Source organism: Crocodylus porosus, unplaced genomic scaffold (genome assembly GCF_001723895.1).
Source record: "Crocodylus porosus isolate Cpor-Errol unplaced genomic scaffold, CroPor_comp1, whole genome shotgun sequence".
Classification (NCBI taxonomy): Eukaryota; Metazoa; Chordata; order Crocodylia; family Crocodylidae; genus Crocodylus; species Crocodylus porosus.
In genome coordinates this window covers 59693509-59706205 of record NW_017728909.1, presented here as the reverse complement: position 1 = coordinate 59706205, position 12697 = coordinate 59693509, and the positions used below count along the sequence as shown (strand labels likewise).

The window sequence follows — 12697 nt, the reverse complement described above, 5'->3', positions numbered from 1 at the left end:
CACCTGTTGTACCCTAAATGAAGAACTATCAGGATTCATAGAAACTATCTTGAAACCACTTGTCACTCAAATAGCAGTTTTCTACAAGTCATAAGAGTTCCTCAACAGAATTTAGAACATTGATCACCTGGATGGAATAGTAAAGAAGCCAGAGGCCAGTATGCATACCAGAAAGCCAGTCAGTGAAAATGTAAATTGAGGTGGTCAACGGATGAGAGACAGGTGGGGGAGGGGAGGGGAATGAATATAGCTTGTAAATAGTAGAGAGGTTACCTGGAGAGTCAGATGTTAGGCAGGTTATAATGTGTCATAAATGCAATGACTATATTTAGTCCATGATTTTTTGTATCCAGTAGGTTGATGACGTGAAGTTTGTAGGCTCGTCTCTGTGTCAGTGTACACATTCTTGTTGGCAAATGCTTCTGTGAAGCACCAGCTTCTTTCAATATGTGTAGTTCTAAAATATGAGATGGGGTTTGGTCTCGAAAAATAAGTTAGAGTGTACTTCCATCCTAGCCATGCCTTGCATGGCATTATTACTGGGAAGTGTTCTGGTTTGGCAGTAGTTCATAAACCTACACATGACTGAAGGAAAAAAATGAAGAGCTTAAACTCATTTTCTCTAGTGATAAAGAAGTTCTTTGTGTCTGTGATTGTAGGATCTAGTATCAGATCCCATCGTGCCATATTGCCAGTACAGGGGGAGCCTGCAATCCTATTCCCAGACTTCCAAGCACACACCAACTGCAGATGCTTCCTTAGCCTGACGAACCCATCAGAATGTATGGCTCATGCACATGCCCAGTGTTCCCTCTAAGCTACACGGCATGCTCAGTCATGCAGGGGCACTCATGCCACACTGCCAGGTGCACCTGCGTGGCTGCGGATGCCACACAGCTTAGAGAGAACGCTGCACATGCCTTTCCCAAAACGTGACATATCTGATCCAATGTACCAAATGCCCTCATGGTAACTACATAGGTTAACAAACAGCCACTATGCACCAGAATGAACTCTCACAAAAATATCTACAAAGGTCAAAGGCACAGGAGGGTACATTTTTCACAGGACAACCACTTCCTTTCTGATCTCACTATCCTTGTGCTTAACCTTCCGAACACTTTTAAAAAGTGAGCTTTGAAACAAAACTCCATAAACTCCATTAACCCGCTGGACATCAGGAAACAAAGACTGAAATCCCTTCCTCTCATGTAATTAGTATCATATTCTATCAGTGGTCCCACTGACCACTTGTGATAGCAGTATCTGACTGAGATCTGACTTTTACATCAACCTAACTGAAGGTAAAAATGGGGTAGAAATGGAATAGCCAGATAGGCAATGCCTGGTCCATCTGCTGGCTAGATTTGGCCTGTGGTTCTGATCTGGCACTCAGGGTGGGTGTGGGGGAGCCCTATCTGGCTGGATGGGGGAAGGGGCCATGGCCTGGCCCTGGCCCAGTTCTGTGGGTGGGGAGGAAAGCGTTAGCCCAAGCCTGGCCCTGCAGGAGGGAAGGAGCATGACCTGGCCACATGGAGAGGAAGGGGGAGTGGCCCAGTCCTGTGGGTGTGAGGGGAAGGGGCATGGCCCAGCCCCATGGTGTGAGTATTTGGAAGCGGGGGAGGGCAGCAGTATGGCCACTTTTTGGTAACCAATTTTTTGGACCTATATCTGACCTGTGGGCTGGAGGTTGAGCCCCCCTGTAATGGACCATGGAATGATCATTTTGAAATATAAAAAAAAATTGGTCCTTTATGCCAAACAGCATCTCCCCTTTTTAACATTCTCTTTCTTACCTATTCTGTTTGCTAATGTAATATTTGTGAACAGACATTTTATTGTATTCTTCATTCAGGCTTCAAGACTACATGATTAGATTCCTTAGGCTCCTCTGTACATGTTGCAGGCAGCCATAGGGCTGATAATGTGCAAATGTGATTTAAAGCCTTCTCCCTTTCTTTGCTGAACAGAGCTCTGCCGAGCCAGAGAATCTGGCCTGTTATATGTTAATGAGCTTGATTCTGCCTATGAACTTGGAAATGCATAGAGAGTTTTGGGAAGGGTGATTCTACCGGGTTTTAAGACTAAAATACATTATGATTTAATTAAAAATGTATCCAAATCTGCACTGAACTGTATCATTGAGTTGTACTGTAGGCAACCCCACTTATGCTAAATATACTGAAAAACAAAGATGCGAAGCCAGTTCTATAAGGTATATAATAAATCCTCTATATCTTTTTCAGCATAAGAAAAAAACAGTTTAATGTACAATCTCCAGATGTTTTTCTTAAGGGAACATATAACATTTTAGGATTATATCCTTTTTTTGGTGTTCTATCTGTTTTTTTTCAGTTGAAATTTAAAATGGTAGCTCTCAGAGATCACTTTTAGGAGGACTTTACAGAATATACATGCATCCAAAGTTCTGGTTTTAAAGTATTTATATACATCATCTCTCTATTAAAAGCGCTCTTACCCAATCAGAATTAGATTTTCAGTAAACCTCATCGTTGGCTAAATTCTACTGTCATTGACATCAAAGTTTTATCATTGACTTCAATGGAAATAGGGAAATATAGTGCTGAGTATTTTTGAAAATACCACTCATAATGTCTAGAGGCACATTTTGATTGGACCATATGTTGATAAGCCATTTTGATATTATATCCATTCACCAACTACCAAGGCTGCATAGCTGGTATTCGAAGGAAAAATAAAACACAAACAAACAAACAAAATCCATAAGTCCACAGTGAGAATTCAGGAAATTAATGAAGAGAAAAAGGCTGTGGGGGAAGAACTAAAGGGCTGAGGAATAAATAGAGATTATCCCCAAAACCACCAAGATATATATTAGTTTCAGTTTCTACATTTACAGCCACTTTGAGTTCCATTTCCACTGGACAAAGCAGAATAGCAAAAATGTTCCATTATTGCATTTTATTTAAAAAAAATAAAATAATTAAAAAAAATTACAGTTGGGTTGGGTGAGGCTGAAAGTAACTAGATGACATACAGGAAGAGGAAGCCTTAAAAAGAGGGTGAATGTTAGATTAAATTAACAATAAATTTATTCAAAATAGTAGAGGAAAGATGTTTATCATCATTCCCCTGGCTGCTTTAGCTGATCCTCTGGCTATGAACTATTTTTTATAGAGGAATGATATATTCCATACATTCATATAAAACTAACGAAAAAAATTAAAGTAAACAACTTAGAGAAAGTAAGACCATTCAGCCAGCTGAGAAAAAGACTAAGGGCTTTATTCATTCAGTGTTCTTCACATGTCCTACAAATAATCTTTTAATAATGATATTGCTTTATATTGCTTTACATCTGGAGATCCCCTAGCATACTGTGTGGCATATCTTCATTTCACAGAGGACAAAACCAAGTTAAAAAGACAAGAAAGCAGCAAAGTCCAGAACAGAATTTAGGACATCTGATTCCCAAGTCCCTATATAAGCGTTGTCAGCAAGAGCACTCAGTACCTTGCCGAATCAAGCCACATCAGTTTCCTAGCACATATTTTAGTTTGGCTCTTTGTCACACTTGTGTGCTAGATGACCTAGGTATATTTGTAAATGGTGAAACATGCTTGAGCATGATATTTTTTTATATGCTACTAACAATCTCTGATGCATCATGCATTCTTCTAGATTACATATTGTGATACAGCAGAAAGGTCATCATTCAACTCTAGAAGCTGTTAGAAACCTGAGTAAGGAAATACATTTCTCTAAGTCAGCAAAGGCTGACAGATCAATACCTGGTAGTGTCTCTGCTAGAAGAAACCTTGAAGCAGCTTTGCTGCATCACTATATTGTTTGGTGATTCAACTGAAGTCACAGACTGAAAAGCCATCATTAAATAAAAGGAGCTGGATGGGAATGGTAAATAGAATAAGGCTCAAAAGTATTACAGCATATGACTGAAGTTCATCACCTCTAAGTGAAAGAGGTTCCCATGTGTTACTACAATGATTCCCCCTTTTTATGTGTTTGTGCACTGCTTGGCCCCCTATATCCACCCCCTCAAGTTTCAGTAAGATGGGAGAGATGCTTTTTGACAGACAAAAGATAATCTTACACTTGACTTCCAATATCAAGGCATTTTAACTGGCACACTTTATATTGAATAATTCATGGGTATTCAAGCTTTACTTCACTTCACAAAGAAAGTGCTTTCTCTTAGCAGCGACAGTAGATATGAGCAGCTAATTCATTATTTAAAGAGATTAAGTATTAGCAACTGGTATGGGCTCTTCAGAGCTCTTTTTATTCCCTCTGCTCATGTTATCCCCTGCCACTCTCCTGCCTAGTACAGATTTTAGATTTATTTTGCCATATAAAATCCTTTGTTAAAAAAACAACAGATCTACCCTAAAACCTCTCTATTTCCAGATCTGCATTGTCCTGCTTAAAAATGTAAAGTAACTGGTAAAAAAAACAGTGCACTGTTCAATGCATTGAATCTGGGTGGGTCTTGGGGAATGCACACAAATTACATACTTTCTGCTCTGCGTTTAAAAGGTGGTAGGTGAAAGGCAGGCACAAAAACTGTCTGTGAATGTTCTAGGGATTCTTGCGCTATATACCAAGATAGGCAAGATGTATGATGTGAATAGATTATAGATGCAGTGCTAAACTTCAAATAGCTGGTATAGTGCATGATTACCGTTTTTATCCAGGGATTACAAATTCAACCTATTTGCTTCCTTTTGGATTCAGGCTCTTAATCATTGCAATTAGCCAGTGCTGTTTTAGCTACAAATGTTCTGAAGTGTGGCTTCACCTTGTAGAGACATGAACTCCTTCTGACATGAGAGAGCTATGTTTGCTCTGTCATACTGCACCTTGCTGTCCTAAGCATGTTGCATGTTGAAAATTCAGATGCACATCGAAATCAAAGGGAATCTTTTACATTGACTTCCACTGACACTGGAGCACCTTGTAGGCTTTTTCTGGTTTGGTATAAGTATTTTCTATTGTAGAAGCAGATCGCTACACCTTCCTGGGCAGAAGTAAGGTACTGTAATGGTAACTATATCTGGAGAAAGTAGAGGAATTTGAAGTTTTGGAAGGGGGAGGGCAGGGAGGGGACAGGGGAAGGGAGGAGTTTTCTCTTGAATCCCAAGGGAGTAGAACATCCCAATCCAGAAAATTTTTAAGCGAATACTGATGTTTAAGCATTTGACTAGATCCAGTGCAGCTACATGACCACTTAGGTGCTTAGAACTAAAACTGGATCTGAAATTCTGTTTAAATTTGGAATTACTGAAGCAGTTTTAATTGACTTTTTAGGCACCTGAAGAGGACTTACATGTGATTAAGGGTGCCTAAGAATACTTTGAATTCAAAAGTGTGTATAACTTTATTTCAACCATGCAGTTGGTGATATCATCCAAAAAAATCCTTTTCTCTTACATAAATCAAAATAGCATTTCAAATGAACCTGGCTCAGTACCCACAATAAACACCTGGATTCATTAGTTTTTTTCCATGTGGGCCTGAAAAGATCTCTGAATGCCTAAACTTAGGCTACTGAACATGTCCAGAAAAGACCCAGACTTGTTGCTAATGTGCGTTCCTCCTGCCTCAGCTCCATTGTAGTCCAGGTTGGTGCTAGGAGGCACCTATTTTCTAATTCTCAATCCTCAGGCAAGATTTAGCATGCTAAGTATCTGTTTGAGAGCATGCATGGAACTAAATATAAAGCACAGCACAAGGTGCTGGTGCTGATCTTTTGCCAAATAGTAAGGGCACTCCATAGGAGAGTGGTGAAAATCTGGGTTATAGACCCTAAGGGAAATAAATACCACATCTGATACTTTACATGACAATGCTCTAACCACCAAATTATGGGCTAGGTACAATGCTTCCCCTGAGCATTGTACCTAGCCTTCACCTCCTGGATGACTGACTTTCTTATTGAACAACATAATCATACTCCTTCTTACTACCTCCCTGAGTGATTATGCATTTTATATTTCACAGTTGTTAGTTTAAAAACTGTGGCAGTGGGGACCAGAATGTAAGACTTGTCCATCCCAGAGAAATGCCATAACCACCAAATTATGGATCTCACTTCCTCTTTTGTTCTGCCCTTCTGTTCCAGTGAAATTTGCCCTCCTGGCTGCCCAGTAGGTCTGCTTCTACTGGAGGGCTTGGGGTGGTGTGGCCTGGTGGTTATGGAACTTCTAAATTATGCCCACCATTAGAAGATCCAAGAAATATCAGAAGCATTTGTCCACAAAACTGTAAGTGTCCCATCAAATCAGAGGCATGTAGCAAGCTGGCTTTGCTGAGAAGGCTATGAAGCAAAAGAGTATAAATGCCAGAAGATGAAAAGTAATGTAAAACATAAACTATGCTTTGTATCAAGGGACTATTGAGATGAGAAAAAGGGAAATAAATGGCTGGATAACAGAAAAAAAAATAGTTTGACTGAGATATTTTGCTTCATTTACAGTTATTTCCTCTAGAGTGCAAAACTAATTTAAAAAATCATATATTAGAACTGTCTTGTTTCTTGAGTAATTTCATGATAGAAACTTTTACTATGGTAGAAAGTCTGACTTCTCTAATCCCTGGACAAGATATAAAGATCACAGACATCAGTGATGTCAAAGTTTCCTATAGAATTCAATGTAGATTTGATTAGCCCCCAGGCAAGTAGCATGTCCCCCTATGCTATGGGACTGCAAAGTTTATGCATCTGGCCATTCTGATAATACAACATATAAGGATTCTCCTGCACAAAAGGTATCTTGACTGGTTGGGAAAATTGCTGGATGTCTTCTTTGGGAGTGTCTACATGTCACCCTATGATGTAGTGATCACGTGTGTCTACACATGATTACCAGCTACATTGCTGTGATGGTGCGCTCCCCAGGTATCGTGTACCACTACAGTGACACAGGAGTGAAATCTACCTGTGTGTCATGCACATGGTGCAGTAACCTCCCATACTGAGCTGTGCTTTAGTACTTCTGAAAGGAAGTACTAAAGTATGGTGCCATAGAAACATTGCCATACGGTGACATGTAGACATGCCCTTCATGTACTAGTATACTGGGACTCAAACAGGGCAGAGGATGTAGCTCATAGTTCAACACATTGACTTCATTCAGTGCCACATCTTTTATTTACATTGAAAGTATAGATGTCTGAAGAGTGGTCAGCCATTACACAACAAACTCTAGAATGTGTCTTGTGATGTCTCTCATCTTTAATAGTGAGCTGAGGTTCACAGAAACTTCTTGGGTGGCATTTAGTACTGAAAATGAGTGGAGATGCCATCTGTTCTCTTTTATGGAAATGAAGTATAGCTCCTAAGATCCTGGCATATTGCTAGTTAATTGGACCACGGTTGAGCAATTTTAGACAACCGTACTTTACAAAGTATTGATAATGTCTAACATTCTATGTGTTTTCATTGCATAAAAGAAAATAAGATTAGCAGAAGAGCCAAAATATACCATCCCAGATTGAATCATGGAAAATTTGGGTTGGAGGTCATCTATTCCAAACCCCTGCTCAAAGCTGGACCATCACCAACTACACCATCCCAGCCAAGGCTTTGGTTAGCCTGGTCTGAAAAACCTCCAAGGATGGAAATTCAACAACCTTGCTGGCTACCCTGTTTTACTATCCTCCTAGTGATAAAGTTTTTTCCTAATATATAAACTAGACATCTCTTGCTGCAACTTGAGACCATTGATCCTTTTCCTGTCATCTGCCACCACCACTCCAATCTTGCTCCATCTTCTCTGGAGCCATTGTTCAGGTACTGAAAGGCTGCTATTAAATCCCTCCTAAGTCTTCTCGCTCCAGTCTAAATAAGCCTCTCCTTCTAAGGGATGCGCCCAAGCACCCTAATCTTTTTTATTGCCCTCCACTGGACTCTCTCCAATTTATCTACATCCTTTCTGTAGTGGGGGATCCAAAACTGGACACAGAACTCCAGATGTAGCCTCACCAGTGCTAAATAGAGGGAAAGAATCACTTCACTTGATTTGCCGGCAACATGCCTACTAATGGAGCCCAGTATGCCATCAGTCTTCTTTGCAACAAGGGCACAGTGTTGGCTCATATTCATCTTATTGTCCACTGTATATCCCAGATCCTTTTCTGCAGAGCTGTTGCTTATCCAGTCAGTCCTCAGCCTGTACTAGTGCATGGGATTGTTCTGTCCTAAGTGCAGGACTTTGTACTTATTCTTCTTGAACCTGTTGGGCATGTCCAGACCAGCGTGGCCATGCAGTATGTGGTGTCACAAACATGTTTGCAATGCCACATACTGCAAAGAATCCATGGGAAAAAAAACTAGAGCAGCGCGTGCATGGGCAGCACGTGCTGCTGAAAAGCAGCGACCACAACTTGTCCCAGGGAACCAACCAAATGTCTGCACTTGTTTGGATGTGGCCCTTGAGATTTTATTTGGTCCAATTTGCCTATTTGTCTAGGTCTCTGAAACCTAGTGCTACCCTCCAGTGTATCTAATACTCACCATAGCTTGGTGTCATCTGCAAACCTGCTGAGAGTGCACTCCTTCCCCTCTTCCAGGTCATTGATTAAGATATTGAACAATACTGGCCCTGGGGCACTCCACTTGATACCAGCTGTCAACTAGGCATCGAGCCATTGATTACTACCCTTTGAGCCCAATGATCCAGACAGTTTTCTATCCACTTTACAGTCCAGTCATCCAATGCATACTTCCTTAGGTTGCTTGCAGGAATCCTGTGGGAGACTATATCAAAATCCTTGCTAAAATCAAGGTATATCACATCCACTGCTTTCCCTGCATCCAGAAAGCAAGTCACCTTGACATAGAAGGCAATCAGGTTGGTCAGGCATGACTTGCCCTTGGTGAATCCATGCTGACTCTTCTTAATCACCTCCTTCTTCTCCAAGTGCTTAGAAATGGATTCCTTGTGGACCCATTTCATGATTGTCCAGGGACTGAAGTGAGGCTGACTGGTCTGTAGTTTACCAGAACAGCCTTCATTTTCTTAAAGATCAGCAAATTATATTTGCCCTTTTCCAGCCATCCAGGAGCTCTCCCATTTGCCATGAGTTTTCAAAGATGATGGCCAGCAGCTCTGCAATCACATCAGCCAACTCTCTCAGCACCCTTGTGTGCATCACATCTGCCAATCATGGACTTGTACATAAGGCTGCGCTCCATGGGGCTGTGGAGCCCCATGGAGCGGGAGGCAGGCAGGGCCAGGGCTGTGCTCTGCCTCCCACAGCTGTGCTGCACTCTGTGGGGCTCCACAGCCCCACAGAGTGCAGCCTGGTGGTGGGAGGTGGGCAGAGCCAGGGCTGTGCTCCACCTCCCACTGTGGGGCTGAGCTCCATGGGGCTGCAGAGCTGCTTGGAGCGCAGCCTGGTGGCAGGATGTGGAGAGAGCCAAACCTGCACTCTGATCAGCTCCACCAGCCCCATGAAGCTCAGCTTGGTGGTGGGAGGCAGGGAAAGCCAGGGCTGCACTCCACCTCCTGCCACTGGGCTGAGCTCCGTGGGGCTGCGGAGCCACTTGGAGTACAGCCCTTATTCTCCCCTGACTCCTGCCACTGGGTTGCTTCAAAACTCGAAACATTTCGAAATCTTTTGAGTGCCCTCATTTTGTTTCAAAGCTTTTTGTTTCATTTTGATTTCACTGTTTTGAGCTCAAAACACGTTGAAACAGCTTTGAAATGAAATACTTGGCAAAATTTCTCACAGGCCTAGAAAGCATCATCCACCTCATCCTCCTAGTCTGGTGGCTTATAGCACACACCTACCACAACATCACCCTGGTTGAACTCCCCTCTGACTCTAGCCCAGAGACAGTCAACAGGCTTCTCTCCAGTTTCACACTGAAGCTCTGAGCACTCGTATGTTCTTTTACATGAAATGCAACTCCTCTTCCTCTTCCCCCCTGCCTGTCCTTCCTGAGCAGTTTATAGCCATCTATGACAGTACTCCAGTTATGCGAGCTATTGCACCAAGTTTCTATTATTCCAATCACATAATAGTTCCATGACTGTACCAGGACTTCTAATTTTTCCTGTTTTTTTCCTAGGCTGTGTGCATTCATGTACAGACATCTGAGGTTACTACCTAATTGCCCTGTTTTCTCTGGAAGAATGATAAGTCCTCTCCTGTTGCCCCCTCCTGGTTGTGCTTCTCCCAGGTCACCCACTTCCCCACTTACTTAAGGGCTTTGGTCTCTAAACCCCAGTGAGAACCTAATTTAAAGCTTTCCTCACTAGGTTAGCAAGCCTGTCTTTTAACAATGCTCTTTCCTCTCTTCATGAGGTGGATCCCATCTCTTTGTAGCAATCCTTCTTCTTGGAACAACATCCTATGATCAAAGAAGCCAAAGCCCTTCTGACAACACCATCTGCCCATGCCATGCAGTGATCTGCAGGAAGCATTCGTCCCTGCCTGGGCCCTTGCCCTTGACCAGAAGGATCAAGGAGAATACCACTTGAGCCCCTGTCCCCTTTACCCTTGCACCTAGAGCCCTAAGTCATGTTTCATCTGATCAGGCTCACCCATATGATTGCTCTCTGTCTCTCATATTTTGGTGCATCTTCTATTTGAATTGTAACAGATAACTGAAGAAGAACACAACATTTAGAATAGTTTTATATTATTTTGTACCTTTAGTTCTTCTTCTTTTTCCTTTTTTCCGTCTTCCCTCTCATCCACATACTGTAAGTGGTTAGGTTTCCCTAGTATAACTTGTGGCAAAACATTTGGTTTATTTATACTTTGCTGAAAATTTTGCCAAAGTCTATGCAAGTCCTAAGCTTAACAAGGAGAAAGAGCAAAACCTGAGGTCACAGCTAAAACCTGATTCAGACTACTTACTTCTAAAGCTTCCTTTAAAAAGCCCACATTTTTATTTTTTCTTTATTAAAGGAAAGCTAAACTTTATTCCACTTTTGGAACATAATTTAGGGAGATTAAACCAAGTTTATGTACAGTCTTTTACTTGGATAAGTGATGACTGAATCAAAGCCTTGTTGCTGAAGAAAGTACAGAGAGCACTCTTTATGCAAAAGGGGAAGGTTTGGTACACAAAATCATTTTCCAGAATAAGTTCTGGCACAATGTTGGAACATTATCTTGGAAACCTTTTATATTATTAGTGTTTATGTAACAAGTACATTTATTGTGCTTATAGTACAGGGGGAGAATAAATAAAAACAATTCCTTCATCAGCCTTCATAGTCCAATATTAAGAGTATAAATTTTCCTTAGATAAATGTAAAGGAAGCTGATAATGCAAATAAATAAAACAGTAATGGTCTGATTCAATTTGGTTTCATTGCACTGAACTGTACCTTTTCCCACAAATAGTAAAATTCCCTGATAAGAGGAATGGTGACCTCTCATATAGTAACATTACTAATTAGTGGGCACATCTACAGATGAAATTAATGTGCCTAAATTTTCTGTGCAAAATTCAGGCACATTAAACTGTGCCCCCTCACACATCTGAATGTATGCCTGTCGGGATCAAATTTGCTCCTGGTGGGAGCAGCTAAATCTAGGGCTGCTCCTGCTCTGCCCTGCCCTTCTGCAGCAGCTAGGGTGAACTCCAGGTTGCCCCTGGTGCCAGTCCTGGTCTGATAGCGGGCACAGAGGCAAGTCCCAATCTCCATGTGGCTGACAGGTAGTGTTCTGCCAAGCTGGGACAGCTGTCTCCACTCCTTGTGGCCCCCTGCTGCCTAGGCTGACTTTGAGCAATTTGCTCCCAGGCAGTGTCTACATGTGCACTCCGGTGCATTAGTTTAATGCACCTATTTCTAGTACCTGTATTTAAAGGTACTAGAAAATGATGCATTAGTGTAGGCAGTTATGCCAAAATAGGCTGTGCTACCAGGCTCTGGAGGTCCTGTCTCCTGCTTGCCTTGGGGTAGCTGGAGTCTGGTTGCTACAGAACTCCTGATGCTGCCTCCACACAGCCCCATTCCTTCCCTGCTCCAAGTGCTCAGGGCATGGGCTTATGACATCTGCACTGACGTGCTTGTCAACCCACAGTGAGCACAAATTTATTAAATGGGGCTGCTGCTGTGCATGCTGCTCTGTTGCTGGCATCACTGCACCTGTAGGTAGGGAACATCTGTTTCCCATCCTTACCGGGCTTACGGTCGCTGTTTGCAAGCAGACCATCATGCTTCCTGGGATCCTCCCATGTTGGTATCGGTGTGTCTGGCATTCCTCACTATGACAATTAAATTAATCTACTGTGCAGTAATTGTTGTGCACATGCCAATAGTGACACTTTGCTGTGCATTAGATTAGTCTAATGTGCAATAAAGCATCCCAACATCCTAAGGGATAGCAAGCACAGGTTTGTTGTGGGTAGGTCTTGCTTGAGGAATCTCATTTCCTTCTATGACCGGGTGACCTATCACCTGGACAAGGGAGAAGAGATTGATGTCATATATCTTGACTTCAAAAAAGCCTTCAATCTGGTATCCCATGATCACCTCTTGGCGAAACTAGCCAATTGTGGTCTTGGGTCCACCACGATCCACTGGCTGGAAAATTGGCTTCGTGGTTGGACCTAGAGGGTAGTAATTGATGGAAGTCACCCATCATGGTGTCCTGTGACCAGTGGGGTCCCCCAAGGCTCTGTCCTTGGACCCATATTGTTCAACATCTTCATTAATGATGTGGACATTGGAGT

At 42.2% G+C, this 12697-nt stretch overlaps 2 long non-coding RNA genes across 4 annotated transcripts in view; both read left to right on the top strand.

Moving 5' to 3' along the window:
• LOC109308095 overlaps nt 1–5077 on the top strand; it is a 64046-nt gene extending 58969 nt beyond the window's left edge. The window contains exons 4-5 of the long non-coding RNA XR_002100466.1: nt 3664–3897; nt 4735–5077. This is a non-coding gene — a long non-coding RNA (uncharacterized LOC109308095). The remainder of the gene's footprint in view (nt 1–3663; nt 3898–4734) is intronic.
• A 59-nt stretch (nt 5078–5136) lies between these two features.
• LOC109308094 overlaps nt 5137–12697 on the top strand; it is a 16827-nt gene continuing 9266 nt past the window's right edge. For all 3 annotated transcript variants that reach the window (XR_002100464.1, XR_002100463.1, XR_002100465.1), the window contains exon 1: nt 5137–6269. This is a non-coding gene — a long non-coding RNA (uncharacterized LOC109308094). The remainder of the gene's footprint in view (nt 6270–12697) is intronic.